The sequence below is a fragment of the Zingiber officinale genome, chromosome 8A, assembly GCF_018446385.1.
Source record: "Zingiber officinale cultivar Zhangliang chromosome 8A, Zo_v1.1, whole genome shotgun sequence".
NCBI classification, from domain to species: domain Eukaryota; kingdom Viridiplantae; phylum Streptophyta; class Magnoliopsida; order Zingiberales; family Zingiberaceae; genus Zingiber; species Zingiber officinale.
In genome coordinates this window covers 106,602,110-106,620,409 of record NC_056000.1, presented here as the reverse complement: position 1 = coordinate 106,620,409, position 18,300 = coordinate 106,602,110, and positions in this window count along the sequence as shown.

The following is an 18,300-nucleotide window of genomic DNA, read 5'->3' as shown; positions in this document are numbered from 1 at the left end:
CAAAATTTACTAAGAAACATATATACAAATTGGTTCATGAGTAAACTAGGACCCCTTGTGGTCATACATGATATATGTTATGCTACTAATTTTTCTACACCCTAATTAAGCATGAGGGCATTAAACAACTTTCATATCTAAACAGCACAGAGGTCTTGAGCATTTTAAAATTTTGTTTAAGCTTTCTAAGCTATCCATCTCATCATGGCCGAAAAACACTAAGAAGGAGTTCATGAAATTCTAGCAATATTCAAGAATACAAATCCTTTAAGATCATTGTATTCTATAGCATGAGCATGGTTATTTAAATTTAAAGGCCTTCCTAATCCTAAACCCTTCCTTGTCCGAAACATATGAGTGGGTTTTCTTTTAGTTTCAAATATCTTCTAAGGAAGAAAACCAATACATAATCCTTAATATTTCATAGGGAGAACCTTGTACTAGTTGGGTAAAACAATAAATTTCCCTAGCCTCTTAAAAATATTTTTGGCCGAAATTCTAGGGTTCAGTACTCCTCTGATCAAGCATCATATAGGTATAAAATCATGAAGAAGAACCCCTCTACATAGCATAGAAAAATCTATCATATAGTGAAGACTAGTTAAACATCATTAGATTTTGAAAGCTCTTCTTGGCCGAATTTTCTCAAACTTGTTTCTAGGTTTTAAAATCCTCATAAAATCCAAAAAGTACATAAAACGCCTTGTCACAGGTGAGGGGAAGCTTACATCCTTTTCTCTTGTGGATCTAAGGTATGGTGAAGAAGAAATAGTCTCTTCTTCTAGTTCCTTTCCCTTGATTCCTTTGCTAAGTCCTCCTTGTATCTTAGGCTTTCTTAGGGACAAACTTGGCTTTGGGGCCGAAGATGGAGGAGAGGGAACTGTGGTGTTCTCGGTGAGGGAGAGGATGAGTGAAAGAAAATGAGAGAAAAATAATTTTCTCTTTTCTTGCTCCCTTTTATGTTAAGGGGGAAGAGGTAGCAAACTTGATTTTTGCTTTCCTTCTCCCTTAGCCTTTTTCTCTATTTTTATTTTATTTATCTTATTTTCCATTTATTCTCACCATTCATGATAAAATAAGGGGGAATGAATCCCCTTAACTCCTCTTTAAAATTTCGGCAAGATCAAAGAGGAAGAGGGAGAGAAAGGGAGGAAGGCAAGTTGTCTTTCTCTTGCTCTTTTCTTGTTTTCTTTTGGCTATCTTTTATTCTCACCTTTATCATGAGTTTCCCTCCTTTGCTATCAATATCTTCTCTCTATCCCAATTGGTTTCTACTAATTAATTCTATAAATTATAATATAAGAGGTTCAAGGTTCAATCCTTGACCATCACTTCTTTTTATTTCATTTTATTTCTTTTTACTTCAACTCACTTCTTATTGTTTTTCTAAGGCAAATTCATCATTCTCATATTTATTCTTAAAAGCTTAGTGGGTGTTACAGTTTCCATGCCATGTTCAGTATACATGTTCAGTTATTTCAGTTTATGCTTGCAACCATAGTATGCCATGCCAGTACATGTTTTCAAATAGCATTCTTTAAAAGCATGTTTGCATCGTTGCATGTTTTAGTGAGGTAGTTGGTTTCTTACTAAGCTTTAAGCTTACAGATTCTATTTTTCCTTATACTGCAGATAGAGGTAAGGGAAAAATGGACTAGCAGAGGAAGCTGGAGGCCAATGCAGAGATGGTGTGTGTGGCAGGAACTGGAATAAAAGATTCTTAGGGGACTTAGCAAGTTTAAACCGTAGAACTTTTTAGTGTTTTTACTTTCATGCACGTTTAGTCGTGTAATGCTATGAATCAGTGAACTATGTGTCATGTTAAGTTTAGAATACTAGTTTTATGTCATTAGAATGTTTCTCATGTAGGGTATAACTCATATGTGAGATTTTGGCACGAACCAGTGCAGAAATCAGAGTTTCAGTGCGAAATCAGAAACTCCGATCGATCCATGGATCGATTGAGGGCTGATTTCGCGAACAGAAGGCTTCTGGATCGATCATCCGATCGATCCAGTCACATTCCGTCGCGAACAGAAGGCCTCTGGATCGATCGGTCATTCGATCCAAGCTATTCCCCGCGAACAGAAAGGTTTTTGATCGATCATTGGATCGATTTACCTATGTTGGATCAATCAGCCGATCGATCCAAATAAAGTCCCGTGCACAGAAGCACGCTGGATCGATCACTGGATCGATCAGTGAGCCTGGATCGATCAGCCAATCGATCCAGATTATCACCCGAGCACAGTAGCAGTCTGGATCGATCCATGGATCGATCCAACAGAGAGCAATCGACCCAGTTCAGTCTGGATCGATTGGGAAGTTTAGTTTCGACCAAGAAACTTAGCAGATCAGCTTCTAGTTCATAGGGGATGTAGGATATACCTGGTATTCCTTAGAGTACATCCTTCAGTACATGTAGAACCAAGAATAGTTATCAGTTAGCAACTAAAATTTGAATTAGATCAGTTTTCCGCACAGTTAGCTCAGCATAACTGTAACGATCGGCCTTACAGCTTAGTAGTAGAAGGCGGGTCGTTACAAGTTGTGTTGTGAGGTGAGGTACCTCTACCCTCTCTTTTATATTCCTTGGTCATGGCAAAAAAGAAAAGTTTTAAACATAATTAAAACTTCCTTATATTCCTTGCCAATGACTAAAAAGGAAAGTTTTAAAACAAAAAATTAAAACTTCCTTTTCTTCTTGTCATGGCCTGTCATATCTATTACTTCAAACAAGGAAAGTTTTAAACAAAAAAAAAATTCCTTATTTGTTTCCTGTAAGAAATTTTAATTAAAAGATTTCTTTCTTTAAATCCCTTGTTGGTTGTAAAAGGAAAATTATATAAATTAAAATCTTTCTTTTAGAAAAAGTGGATGGTTGCAAAAAAGGAATGTTTTATCAAAAATTAAAATCTTCCTTTTAACTACAAATAAGGAAAGATATCAAACCTTTCTCTTAATCCTTTGTAGAAAGCTATAAAAGGAAAGATTTAAAATTTTAAAAACTCTCTTTTAAAACCATGGCTTCCACACAAGGAAAGATTTAAAATTTAAAAACTCGTTTTAATCTTAATGTGGTTGGCCACCCTTGCTTGGGCTCTAAGCTAGGGTCGACCACAACTTGGCTCCCTTCATGGTTTGGTTTGGCCTGCCCTAGCTTGAGCTCCAAGCTAGGCTTGGCCGACCACCAAGAAGTGGGTAAGAAGTTGGGTTTTGGTGGATATAAGACTTTATAAATAAGAGACTACAATAGGGACCGAGAGGAGGAATTGGTTTTAGTCTCCTGATGAGGTTGAGCTTCCCGTGTTCGCCCCGAACACCCAACTCAAGTTCATCAATAATATCTCATTCCACTAAAGAGTTATTATTGTACTACCGCACCAATCCCATATTACAATATGGGATCCTTCTTATTATGAGTACGTTAGTCTCCCTGTGTTTAAGATATTGAATGCCCACTAATTAAATGAGTTATTGACAATTCACTTAATTAATATCTAGTTCCAAGAGTAGTACCACTCAACCTTATTGTCATGTCAAACTAAATCCACATGCAGGGTTACATGACAATCCTTATGAGCTCTTCAAGGGGACATCATCAACTTAGATTACTAGGACACAGTTTCACTCTATAATCAACAACACACCATATAAATAATATCATTTCCCAACTTATCGGGCCTATTGATTTAACGAGCTAAATCGTGCTCTTTGATAAATTAAAGAAATAAATATTAAATATACGTGCTTATTATTATATCATGATTAAGAGTACGCACTTCCATAATAACAGAGGTTTTGTTCTTTAATATAGTCAGTATAAAAAAAAACTACCTCAAATGATCCTGCTCAATACACTCATAGTGTACTAGTGTAATTTATTAGTCAAGATAAACTAATACCTAATTACACTACAACCACTCCAATGGTTTGTCCCATTCCATCTTAGTTGTGAGCAACTGTTTATAATTTATAAGGAACTGATAACATGATCTTCTGTGTGTCTCCTCACACATGTTATCTACAATATAAATTAAATGGACAACTACACTTAGCATAAATGTAAACATTTGACTAATGTGATTCTTATTTCAAAATGATTGTTTATACAAAAAGCTAGACTTTTAGTATACACTCTAACAATCTCCCACTTATACTAAATGACTATGCTGCCATATACCCTGTCATACATCTAATTCCCAACCCCTCAACATGCCCATCAAAAGCTCTTGCCTTAAGGGCCTTAGTGAAAAGATCCAGGTTATCTCCTGATGCAATCTAGGCGACAACAACTTCTCCTCGTTATATGATGTTTCGTATTGGGTGGTACTTGCGCTCTATGTGTTTACTTGCCTTATGGGCTCATGGTTCCTTCGAGTTTGCTACTGCACCAAATAATTTTGGGCAAACCAGGAATCACATCTAAGTCCATCATGAAGTTACTGAGCCATTCAGCTTTTATGGCTGCCACAGAAGCTGCCACATACTCAGTTTCCATGGTGGATCTGCTTAACACTCCTCTATTGGTATGGCTTCACCTCCTAAAGTAAACACAAAACCCTAAGGTCGACTTACTATTTTTCCTATCAATCCCAATCCGTGAAACCCACAGGGAGCAAATTATCTGCCTTACGGCAATTCAATGTCCCGGTCCGAGATAATTACTTTGATATCTGCTAACCATGTCCATAGCAAAATAGATATCCGGTCTCGTGCATAACATAGCATACATTAGGCTTCCTACAACTGAAGCATAAGGAACTGCCTTCATTTCTTCTATCTCTTTTTATGTCTTCGGAGACATCTCTTTAGATAAAGATACTCCATGAATAAAAGGTAGAAAACCTTTCTTGGAGTCTTGCATGCTAAAACGAGCTAGGATCATATCGATATATGAAGCTTGGGATAAGCACAACATTCTTTTCTTGCGATCCCTTATTCTTTTATCCCGAGAATATGTGCACATTCTCCCAAGTCCTTCATATCGAATTGTTTGTACAACCATACCCTTACTTCCGACAACACTTTGATATTGTTTCCAACTAACAAATTGTCATCTACGTATAGTACAAGAAATACCACCACGTTTCCATCACACTTCTTGCATACACAAGACTCATCTAGACACTAAATAAATCCATACGACTGGATTACTTCATTAAACCGGATGTTCCAAGACCTTGAAGTTTGCTTCAGTACATAAATAGATCGATTGAGCTTACATACTAGATGTTCTTTGCCCTTTGCAATAAACCCTTCTGGTTGCTTCATATGGATGTTTTATTCAAGACTTCCGTTAAGAAAAGTTGTCTTGACATACATTTTCCAAAGCTCATAATCCATATGAGCAGCAATAGATAAGAGTATCCGAATAGACTTAAGCATAGCTACTGGTGAAAAGGTTTCCTCATAATGGATTCCCTCTTTCTGAGTATACCCCTTCGCAACAAGCCTTGCTTTGAAGGTTTCCACCTTCCCGTCTGTCCCTCTTTTCCTTTTGTAGATCCATTTACATCCAATAGCTTTTACACTTATTTGATGGTTCTACTAGCTCCCAAACTTTGTTAGAATACATAGATTCTATTTCTGAATTCATTGCTCTTTGCCAAGATGTTGCATCTTTATCTTGGAGTGCTTCATCATATTTTCGGGGATCAGGTTCATGTTTACTTGGGATCAAGTCCGAAGACTCCCCTAAAAACATGAATCTTTCAGGTTGCCTCACAACCCTCCTGTTGGTTATTCCTAGGAATATCGTACTGGTTCCCCTATACAAAAATTTTGTACAAGTCCTGAACTTTTCCTAACAACCTATTGTGTTCTTTAGAAATTAAATTCGGAATTGCAAACAGAACTTAACATTATTGATTCCAAATTTAACTTATTTGTTCTTAGAGGTTTAGACTTGGATCGCAAACGATACTTAACATTATAGATCCAAATACACCTATGTTACAAATCCAATTAAATATTTATTTCGTAAATAGGCTCCCAAGTCAAACATGGTGAGACACTTGGCCTTCTTGGGTATGAGAACATCCACCATTGCCTCAACAAAGCCTCTTAATGAAATTCAATATTTAATTTCCTTATATAACTCTAGGTTTAACTAAAAAGAAAAATTGAATCATGAGATTGAAAAATAAAAGAAACACAAATTCGAAACAAATCCAAACATCTAGAATCTCTAGCCTCTTGTGTTTGGAATTCATACAAAGAAAAACTAGTATGATGCGGAAAAGAATTACTAGCTATACATTTCTTTGTATGCAACAACCTCTTGATCTTCTACCGTATTCCTCTTCTTATCTCGGACGTCGTGTGGGCAACGATCTTCCAAGACGAGAACCACCAAAGCCCTTCTTCTTCCTTCTTCCAAGTTTCGGCCAAGCAAATTTCTCCAAGAGATAGCAAGTCTCGGCCACCACCATCAAGCTCCAAGGGATGATAGAAACAAAGCCTCCTTTTTCCTCCTTCTCCTAGAAAGATCCGGCCACCTTCCAAGTTCCAAGAGATGATGAGGTTCGACCAAGGAGAAGAAAGAAAAAGGAAAGGGGAGAATAAGAGGGTCGGCCACACCAAGGAAGAGAGGAGAGGAATAGAAGAGAGTTCACTTAGTGAAGGCACCCCCTCTCTCTCTTTTATAATCCTTGGTCTTGGCAAATAAGGAAAGTTTTAATAAAAACTTCCTTATTTTCTTTGCCATGAAAAGAAAATTTTAATTGATAAAAACAAATTTCCTTTTATTTTATTAAAGTTGTCGACCATCTCTAATTCTCCAAGCAAGAAAAGTTTTAATCACAAGAATTAAAACTTCCTAATTTGTTTCCGGAAATTTTTAAAATAAAAATTTCTCATTAATTTTTCGCTTCATGGTTGGTTATAAAAGGAAATTTTATAAATTAAAATCTCTCTATTAAAACATGTGGATGATTTCCAAAAAGGAAAGTTATCTTTAAAATTAAAATCTTCCTGTCAATCTATAGATAAGGAAAGATATCAAATCTTTTCTTAATCTTTTGTAGAAACTATAATAGGAAAATTTTAATTTTAGAACTCTCTTTTAAAATCATGAACATGGTTTCATAAAAGGAAAATTTTATCAAAAATTAAAATCTTCCTTTCAATCTACAAATAAGGAAAGATATCAAATCTTTTCTTAATCTTTTGTAGAAACTAAAAAAGGAAAAATTTAATTTTAAAACTCTCTTTTAAAATCATGAGGATGGTTTCATAAAAGGAAAGTTTTATCAAAAATTGAAATCTTCCTTTTAACTACAAATAAGGAAAGATATCAAACCTTTCACTTAATCTTTTGTAGAAATCTATAAAAGGGAAGATTTAAATTTTAAACTCTCTTTTAAAACAATGGTATCCACATAAGAAAGATTTTAAAAAATAAAATCCTTTTTTAATTTAATGTGGCCTGCCACACTAAGTTTGGATTCAAGCTAGGGTCGGCCACACAACTTGGCTCATCCTATTTGCTTAGCCAGCCCAAGCTTGGGTTCCAAGCTTGCTTGGCCGGCTACCTTAGGATGGGTATAAAGGTAGGTATAGGTGGGTATAATACTTTATTAATAAGAGGCTACGATAGGGACCGAGAGGAGAAATTGGTTTTGGTCTCCTGATGAAATTAAGCTTCCCGTGTTCGCCCCAAACACTCAACTTAATTTCATTAATAATAATTCATTCCACTAAAGAATTATTATTGAACTACCGCACCAATCCCAAATTACATTTTGGGCTCCTTCTTATCATGAGTGTGTTAATCTCCCTGTGTTTAAGATGTCGGATGTCCACTAATTAATTGAGTTACTGACAACTCATTTTAATTAATATTTTAGTCCAAGAGTAGTACCACTCAACCTTATTATCGTGTTGGACTAAGTCCACCTGCAAGTTTAACATGACAATCCTTATGATCTCCTCTTGGGGACATTATCAACCTAGATTACTAGGACACAGTTTCTTTCTATAATCAACAACACACACTATAAGTAATATCATTTCCCAACTTATCGGGCCTATTAATTTATCGAGCTAAATCTCACCCTTTGATAAGTCAAAGAAATAAATACTAAATATATGTGTTTGTTATTATATTAGGATTAAGAGCACACACTTCTATAATAACTAAGGTCTTGTTCTTTTATTAAGTCAGTATAAAAAGAACTTACCTTAAATGGTTCTGCTCAATACATTCAGAGTGTACTAGTGTAATTTATCAGTCAAGATAAACTAATACCTAATTACACTACGACTATTTCAATGGTTTGTTCATTTCCATCTCAGTCGTGAGCTACTATTTATAATTTATAAGGAATTGATAACATGGTCTTCTGAGTGTGACACCACACACCATGTTATCTACAATATAAATTAATCGAACAACTACACTTAACTTATAAATGTAGATATTTGACCAATATGATTCTTATTTCTAAGTAAATGTTTATACAAAAAGTTAGACTTTTAGTATACATTCCAACACCTCCCACTATGATGAGGTACTGTCTGTAGTTGTGTATCCTTTGTGATACGTGCTGCAGTTTCTTGTGATATTTAATCTTGCACTGTTCATACTAAAGTAGACGTGTCCTCTCTCATTTCTTCTAGAACAATTTTACTCATGGGTTTATGGTTTATTACATAGTCCTTTTCTAAAAATCGGGCATTCATGCTAACAATAACCTTCTGATCTTTAGGACTATAAAACAAACCACCTTTCATTCCTTTGGGATAACCTATAAACAGGCGAACTGCTGTACAAGACTCCAACTTATCAGTATCTCCCTTCAGTACATGTGCTGAACTACCCTATATCCGAATATGACTCAGACTAGGCTTACGCCCGTTCCACAATTCCATGGGAGTAGAGGGTACTGATTTAGAAGGTACCAGGTTCAGAATGTACATTACCATTTCTAAATTATATCCCCAAAATGAATTTGATAATTTTGAATAACTCATCATCGATCTGACCATTTCTATAAGTCCTATTCCTTCGTTCTGCCACACCATTCTGTTGGGGTGTACCAGGTGCAGACAATTGAGATTGAATCCCAACCTCTGATAAGTAATTCATAAACTCTCCTGAGAGGTACTCGCCACCACGATCAGACCGTAGTGTCTTGATGCTTTTACCGTGACATTTCTCCACATCAACCTTGTACTCTTTGAACTTATCAAAGCACTCAGACTTGCGGCGCAACAAGTAAATGTACCCATATCTCGAATAGTCGTCTATAAAAAAGATGAAATATTTGAAACCACCTCTCACCTGGATAGTCATAGGTGCACACAAATCAGAATGAACCAATTCCAATACATCTTTTGCTCTATATCCCTTGCCCTTGAAAGGTCTCTTGGTCATTTTTCCATCCAAGTACGATTCGTAAGTTGGAAAGTTTTCCAACACTAATGAACCCAAGAGTCCATTGGCTATTAGCCTTTGAATCCTACTCAAGTTAATATGACCAAGTCTTAGATGCCAAAGTTATGTTTGGTTCATTTTTGAAGGTTCCTTTTTCTTATTAGAATTAGAGGATGTGTTATTAATTTCCATTTGTTGCTTTGTAGGAGTTATCGGATTTAGAGTATACAAATTACCAACTAATGTACCAGAATAGATAACTACCCTATTCTTCTTGATAACCACTTTGTTATCAAAAGAAACAGTATATCCATCCAAAAATAATTTAGAAACTGAAATTAAATTCTTTCTAAAACTTGGTACATAAAGATAATTTCTCAAAATCAAAGTTCTATTCCTATCAAATGATAAGTAGACATCTCCCACTACGACAACCGTCACTTTCGTAGCATTGCCCATGTAGACGGTTATCTCTCCTTCATATAGTCAACGGGTTTTCCTGGAACCCCTGCAATAAATTGCAGACATGATTAGTGGCTCCTATATCTACACACGAGGTACTAGTAGATAACACCGCAAAACATGTTTCAACTACTAGAGAATAAGATATACCTTTTGTTGGTTGCTACTCGGAAAACCTAATGGTTCCACTGTACAAAAATTTTGTACAAAGGTCTGAACCTTTTCCAAGCTACCATGTGTTCTTTTATATTAAACTTGGATCGCCTGCGGAACTTAACACGTTAGATCCAAAGTTTAATCTATTTGTTCTTTTAGGTTTAGACTCGGATCTCCTGCGGAACTTAACACATTCGATCCAAATCACCTAGGTTATTAATTTCATTAAATATTAATTTCCAAAATTAGCTTCCAGTACTGATGTGGCGAGGCACATGGCCTTCTTAGATATGGGAACAACCACCACCGACTAGACAAAGCCTTTTAAGGAAAGTTAATATTTAATTTCCTTAAATAACTTTAAGTCAACCGAAAAGAACAATCAAATCACAAGGAAAAGAAAAAAAAACAAAAGAACACAACATCAAAAACAAATTCGAAATACTAGAATCGCATGTCTCTTGTATTTGGTATTATTTCCAAAAATAACTAGTATGATGCGGAAAGGAAAAATACTAGTTATACCTTTTAGAAAGACCTCTTGATCTTCTACCGTATTCCTCTTCTAACCTCGGACGTTGTGTGGGCAACGATCTTCCGAGATGAGAACCACTAAGTACCTTCTTCTTCCTTACAAGTTTCGGCCATCAAAACTTCTCCTAGGATGAAGAGGTTCGGCCACCACCACCATGCTCCAAGGGATGCTAGAAACAAAACTTTCTTTCTCTCCTTCTTCTTCTTCTTCTCTAAACTTGATCCGGCCACCATATGAATCTCCACAAGAAGGATGAGGTTCGGCCATCAAAGAGAAGAGAGGAGGAGAGGATGGCCGGCCACACCAAGGAAGAAAAAGAGGGAGAAAATAGAATAGAGTTGTTCACCATGAAGCCTTCTCTACCCCCTCTTTTATAATCCTTGGTCTTGGCAAATAAGGAAAATTTAATAAAAACTTCCTTAATTCTTTTGTCATTGAAAAGGAAAATTTATTTAATTAAAAACAATTTTTCTTTTCAATTTACAATGGCCGGCCACACCATAAAATTTCCAAGCAAATAAAATTTTAAACACAAATTAAAACTTCCTTATTTGCTTCCGGAAATTTATAAAAAAAAATTCTCCAATAATTTTTCCCTTCATGATTGGTTAATAAAAAGGAAATTTTATAAATTAAAATCTTTCTTTTAACATGTGGATAAAAAGAAAGTTATCTCTAAAAATTAAAATCTCTTTTAATCTACAAATAAGGAAAGATATTAAATCTTTTCTTAATCTTTTGTAGAAACTAATAAAAGAGAATTTTTTTAATTTTTAAACTTTCTTTTAAATAATAAACATGATTAATAGGAAAGTTTTTACCAAAATTAAAATCAACCTTTTAATCTACAAATAAGGAAAGAGATTTAGTTCTTCTCTTAATCTTTTGTAGTATCTTATAAAAGGAAAGATTTAAATTTTTAAACTCTCTATTAAATCATGTTATCCACATAAGAAAATTTTAAAAAATAAAAATCCTTTAAATTTGGGCTGGCCACACCAAGCTTGAACCCAAGCTTGGGTCGGCCACCTTGAAGCACCCATGAACCAAACTTTGGCCGGCCCTAGCTTGGTCTCCAAGCTAGCTTGGCCGACCCCTATGGGATGGGTAAGAAGCTGGGTATAGGTGGGTATAGTACTCTATAATTAAAAGGCTACGATAGGGACCGAGAGGAGGAATTGGTTTTGGTCTCCCGATAAAATTAAGCATCCCGTGTTCGCCCCGAACACACAACTTAATTTTATCAATAATAATTCATTCCACTAGAGAACTATTATTGAACTACCGCACCAATCCCAATTTACATTTTGGGCTCCTTATTATGAGTGTGTTAGTCTCCCTGTGTTTTAGATGTCGAATGTCCACTAATTAAGTAAGTTACTGACAACTCACTTAATTAATATCTAGCTCCAAGAGTAGTACCACTCAACTTCATCGTCATGTCGGACTAAGTCCACCTGCAGGGTTTAACATGACAATCCTTATGAGCTCCTCTTGGGGGCATTCTCAACCTAGATCACTAGGACACAGTTTCCTTCTATAATCAACAACACACACTATAAGTGATATCATTTCCCAACTTATCGGGCTTATTGATTTATCGAACTAAATCTCACCCATTGATTAATTAAAGAAATAAATATCAAATATATGTACTTGTTATTATATTAGGATTAAGAGCACACACTTCCATAATAACTGAGGTCTTTGTTTCTTTATAAAGTCAGTATAAAAGAAACGACCTCAAATGGTCCTACTCAATACACTCTAAGTGTACTAGTGTAATTATATAGTTAAGATAAACTAATACCTAATTACACTACGACCTTCCAATGGTTTGTTCCTTTCCATCTTCGTCGTGAGCTACTGTTTATAATTTATAGGGAACCGATAACATGATCTTCTGTGTGTGACACCACACACCATGTTATCTACAATATAAATTAATTGAACAATGTAGTCATTTGACCAATGTGATTCTTATTTCTAGATAAATGTTTATACCAAAAGCTAGGCTTTTAGTATATATCCTAACAATCTTCCACTTATACTAAAAGACTAAGCTGCTATATCTGCTACCATACATCTAATTCCCAAACCTTCAACATGCCCATCAAAAGCTCTTGCCTTAAGGGCTTTAGTGAAAGGATCTTCTAGGTTATCACTTGATGCAATCTAGGCAGCAACAACTTCTTCTCGTTTATACGATTTCTCGTATTGGGTGGTACTTGCTCTCTATTGCGTTTACTTGCCTTATAGACTTATGGTTTCTTCGAGTTTGCTACTGCACCACTATTATTACAATGAATTATAATAATCTTTGGACAAACCAAAAATCATATCTAAGTCCATCTTGAGGTTATTGAGTCATTTAGCTTTTATGGCTACCTCAGAGGCTTGCCATATACTCAGCTTCTATGGTGGAGTCCAGAAAAAACACCTATGCTTATCACTCTTCCATAGTTATGACTTTTCCTCTTAAAGTAAACACAAAACCCCGAGGTTGACTTATTATTGTCCCTATCTGATTGGAAGTCAAAATTCGTGCAACCCACAGGGACCAAATTAACTGCCTTGTAAGCTAGCATATAATCTCTAGTGCCTCTAAGGTACTTTAATATATGCTTTACTGCAGTCCAATGTCCTTATCTAGGGTTACTTTGATATCTGTTAACTATGCCCTTGGCAAAATAGATTTCTGATCTTGTGCATAGCATACATTAGGCTATCTATCTTTTGAAGCATAAAGAACTGCCTACATGTCCTCAATCTCCTTTGATGTCATCGGAGACATCTCTTTAGATAAAGACACTCCATGCTTAAAAGGTAGAAAACCTTTCTTGGAGTTTTGCATGCTAAAACGAGCTTGTTATATAAAGCTTGAGATAAGCACAACATTCTTTTCTTGCGAACCTTGTTCCCAAGAATATGTACTCATTTTCCTAAGTCCTTTATAATGAATTTCTTGGACAACCATACCCTTACTTCCGATAACACCTTGATATTGTTTCCAACTATCAAAAATGTAATCTACGTATAGTACAAGAAATACCACCACGTTTCTATCACACCTTTTGTATACACAAGACTTATCCGGTTACTAAATAAATTCATAGGTCTGGATAACTTTGATAAACCGGATTTTCCAAGACCTTTGAAGCTTTGTCTCAGTCCATAGACTGATTGAGCTTGAACACAAGATGCTCTTAGCCCTTTGCAATGAACCCTTCTGGTTGCTTTATATGGATGCTTTCTTCAAGACTTCCATTAAGGAATGTTGTCTTGACATCCACTTGCCAAATAGATAAAAGAATCCAGATAGACTTAAGCATGGCTACCAATGAAAAAGTTTCCTTTTTCATCAAGCCTTGGTTTGAAAGTTTCTACCTTCCTGTCTATTCCTCTTTTCCTATTATAGACCTTTTTATACCCAAAGGCTTTTACACCATTTGGTGGTTCTACAAGCTTCCAAATTTTATTAGAATACATATATTCTAATTCTGTTATTCATTACTCTTTGCCAAGATGCTGCATCTTTATCTTGGAGTGCTTCGTCATATGTCTGGAGATCAGGTTCATGTCCTCCAGGGATCGAGTCCAAAAACTCTCCCAAAACATGAATCTTTTTAGGTTTCCTAACAACACTCCCACTACGACGAGGCACTTTCTGCAATTGTGTATCATTTGTGATACGTGTTACAGTTTCTTGTGATATTTCATCTTGTACAGTTGGTACTAGGTTAGACATGTCCTTTATTATTTCCTTAAGAACAAATTTACTTATGGGCACGTGATTTATTACATAGTCTTTTTCTAAAAATCATTCATTGATGCTAACAATGATCTTCTGATTTTTAAGACTATAATCCTACTTTCATTTCTCTAGGATAACCCACAAACAAGTGAATTCCTGTCCAACTTATCATTATCTCTCTTCAGCATATGTGCTGGACTACCCGAATCCGAATATGCTTCAAAATAGGCTTACGCTTATTCAGCAATTCTATATGAGTAGAGAGTTCTGACTTTGGAAGGTACTATATTCACTTCCGTTTCCAGAGTATATTCTTAAAATGAATTTGGTAATAACTCATCATCAATCTACTTATTTCCATAAGAGTCCTATACCTTCCTTTTTCTACACCATTCTGTTGGGGTGTACCAGGTGCAGTTAGTTGGGATTGAATCCCTACTTCTGATAAGTGACTCCTAAATTCTCCCAAGAGGTACTTGCCACTACGATCTCACCGTAGTATCTTGATACTTTTACTTTGACGTTTCTCCGCATCAGCCTTGTACTCTTTGAACTAATCAAAGCACTTAGTCTTGCGGCACATTAAGTAAATGTATTTGTATCTTGAATAGTTGTCTATAAAATAGATGAAATATTCGATACTACCTCTTGTTTGGATAGTCATAGGATCACATAAATCAGAATGAAACAATTCCAACATATCTTTGGCTCCATACCCCTTAGACTTAAAAGCTTCTTGGTTATTTTTCCTTCCAAGTAAGACTCGCAGGTTGGAAAGATTTCCACTACCAATGAACCCAAAAGTTCATCAGTTACCAATGAATCCTACTCAAGTTAATATAACCTAGCCTTAGATGCCAAAGATATAAATGGTTCATTTCCGAAGGTTGCTTTCTCTTAAAGTTAGAAGATGTGTTTTAATTTCCATTTATTGCATCGTGGGAGTTATTGGATTATAAATTGTCAACCAACATACCAGAATAGATAACTTCTCTATTTTTATTGATAACAGCTTTGTTATCAAAATAGACACAATATCTATTCTATAATAGTTTAGAAACTGAAATTAGGTTCTTTCTAAACTTAGTACATAAAGACAATTTCTAATAATCCATATTTTATTCCTATTTAAAGGATAAACATCTCCCACTGCAACAGCAGTGCCCATGTGGACGGTGTTTTTATTTTCATTTAGTTGTCGGGTTTCCTGGAAACCCTGCAATGAATTGCGAACATGATTAATGACATTTGTATCTACACTCCAGGTTCTGGTAGATAACACCACTAAACATGTTTCAACTAATGAATTAAATACACCTATATTGTTCTTTAGTTCTAAAAAGACAGACTACCTTAATGTCCAAGTCTTATTTCCAATTTTTACAATCGGAACTACTAAGTCTTTTCTATAGTATAACAGCTAGGGAATTGACAAACATTTTAAATCCTAAGAATCACAAAAATATTTGGTCAAGATCAATTCCTTAAAATCCCCATGAATTTTGTATGTCACGATAGTGTGGACGTATACAAAATCAAAGAAGAGATTTTATCCATTAATTTTATTATCTCGTCAACTTTACTTTATGACGAATAAAATTAATAGTTGATCTTTCTTTGATCAAATATTTGGTCAAAACTTTTGAATTTAAAATAACATTGATTCCTCAAACAACATTATTTAAATTCTCCAACACCTCAAACACCGTGAATTTTGCATGCCACGATAGTGTGGACGTATACAAAATTAAACATTTGTAAGAGGAGGGGTTTACCCATTAATTATCTTGTCAATAAATCTTTATGACAAATAAAATTACCTCAAACACCGTGAATTTTGTATGCCACGATAATGTGGACGTATACAAAATCAGACATTTGTAAGAGGGGTTTTTAATTTTATTATCTTATCAACTTATTTATTTGACAAATCAATAGTTGGTTTTCTTCGGTCACACAAATAATAGCAGTGACTCCGATAGGGAGGATACTATTAGACGTGCCTAAGTATATACCATTACTTGACACTAAGTCCGTTAATAAGATTGTGTCCCTTCCGATGGGGAAGATCACACGCTCTTAATTAACTTCCTATAGTCATCCAAAATGGAAGTTTAAGCTAGTGATCCACAAACAAGCTCATCCGATATGGAGGAAGGCACTCAGAGCCAACGCGCAAGTTTGTTGCATCACTTATAAACCAGTAATGGAGACCGTGGAATTTATTTAAAAATAAATCCCTCTCCCACTTAGTTATTTAAAGTGAGGAATTTTGACTATGCTAGCCTACTTAGCATGCATACTAACAAGCACACACAACACAGCATAAAAAGCAATAAATAGAAAAACTAATTTTCAACTATTATGGCTTTTATCTATTGATGTCCTCCATGTGTCGCCAACCCTAGCTACTGCCATCTTTGGCCACCGCCACCGGGTCTAGTTGTCGCATCCATCTTGCTCCTTGTTCCGCTGCGCCTCTGATCCTCAAAAGGTTCCACGCCTTGCAAGATTCGATCCACGACATAAATAGAATTTTACATTTTTCGATCCTATATTCCTCGAAGGAATGTACATGTAAACTAGATCAAAAAATAAAATCCTAATAAAACTAAATACAGCTCCTGCTGTATTTTATAATACAATCATGCACACACAATAAAATTCCCTTGACATGTCCAAGGGTCCAATCACACACATAATAACTATAAGCCATAATAGTTGGATCCTGCATCCACAAAGTTACCACATCCTACTATTAACCTGCCTAAATTATGTATGACATGTGCATAATTAAACTAATACCAAATACACAGAGGCAAAACCCTAGCTCTGATACCAATTGTTGGTTGCTACTCGGAAAACCTAATGGTTCCACTATACAAAAATTTTGTACAAAGGTCTGAACCTTTTCCTAGCTACCATGTGTTCTTTTATATTAAACTTGGATCGCCTGCGGAACTTAACACGTTTGATCCAAAGTTTAATCTATTTGTTCTTTTAGGTTTAGACTCGGATCTCCTGCGGAACTTAACACGTTCGGTCCAAATCACCTAGGTTATTAATTTCATTAAATATTAATTTCCAAAATTAGCTTCCAGTACTGATGTGGCGAGGCACATGGCCTTCTTGGATATGGGAACAACCACCACCGACTAGACAAAGCTTTTTAAGGAAAGTTAATATTTAATTTCCTTAAATAACTTTTGGTCAACCGAAAAGAACAATCAAATCACAAGGAAAAGAAAAAAAAACAAAAGAACACAACATCGAAAACAAATTCGAAATACTAGAATCGCATGCCTCTTGTATTTGGTATTATTTCCAAAAATAACTAGTATGATGCGGAAAGGAAAAATACTAGTTATACCTTTTAGAAAGACCTCTTGATCTTCTACTGTATTCCTCTTCTAACCTCGGACGTTGTGTGGGCAACGATCTTCCGAGATGAGAACCACCAAGCACCTTCTTCTTCCTTACAAGTTTCAGCCATCAAAACTTCTCCTAGGATGAAGAGGTTCGGCCACCACCACCATGCTCCAAGGGATGCTAGAAACAAAACTTTCTTTCTCTCCTTCTTCTTCTTCTTCTCTAAACTTGATCTGGCCACCATATGAATCTCCACAAGAAGGATGAGGTTCGGCCATCAAAGAGAAGAGAGGAGGAGAGGATGGCCGGCCACACCAAGGAAGAAAAAGAGGGAGAAAATAGAATAGAATTGTTCACCAAGAAGCCTTCTCTACCCCCTCTTTTATAATCCTTGGTCTTGGCAAATAAGGAAAATTTAATAAAAACTTCCTTAATTCTTTTGCCATTGAAAAGGAAAATTTATTTAATTAAAAATAATTTTTCTTTTCAATTTACAATGGCCGACCACACCATAAAATTTCCAAGCAAATAAAATTTTAAACACAAATTAAAACTTCCTTATTTGCTTCCGGAAATTTATAAAAAAAAATTCTCCAATAATTTTTCCCTTCATGATTGGTTAATAAAAAGGAAATTTTATAAATT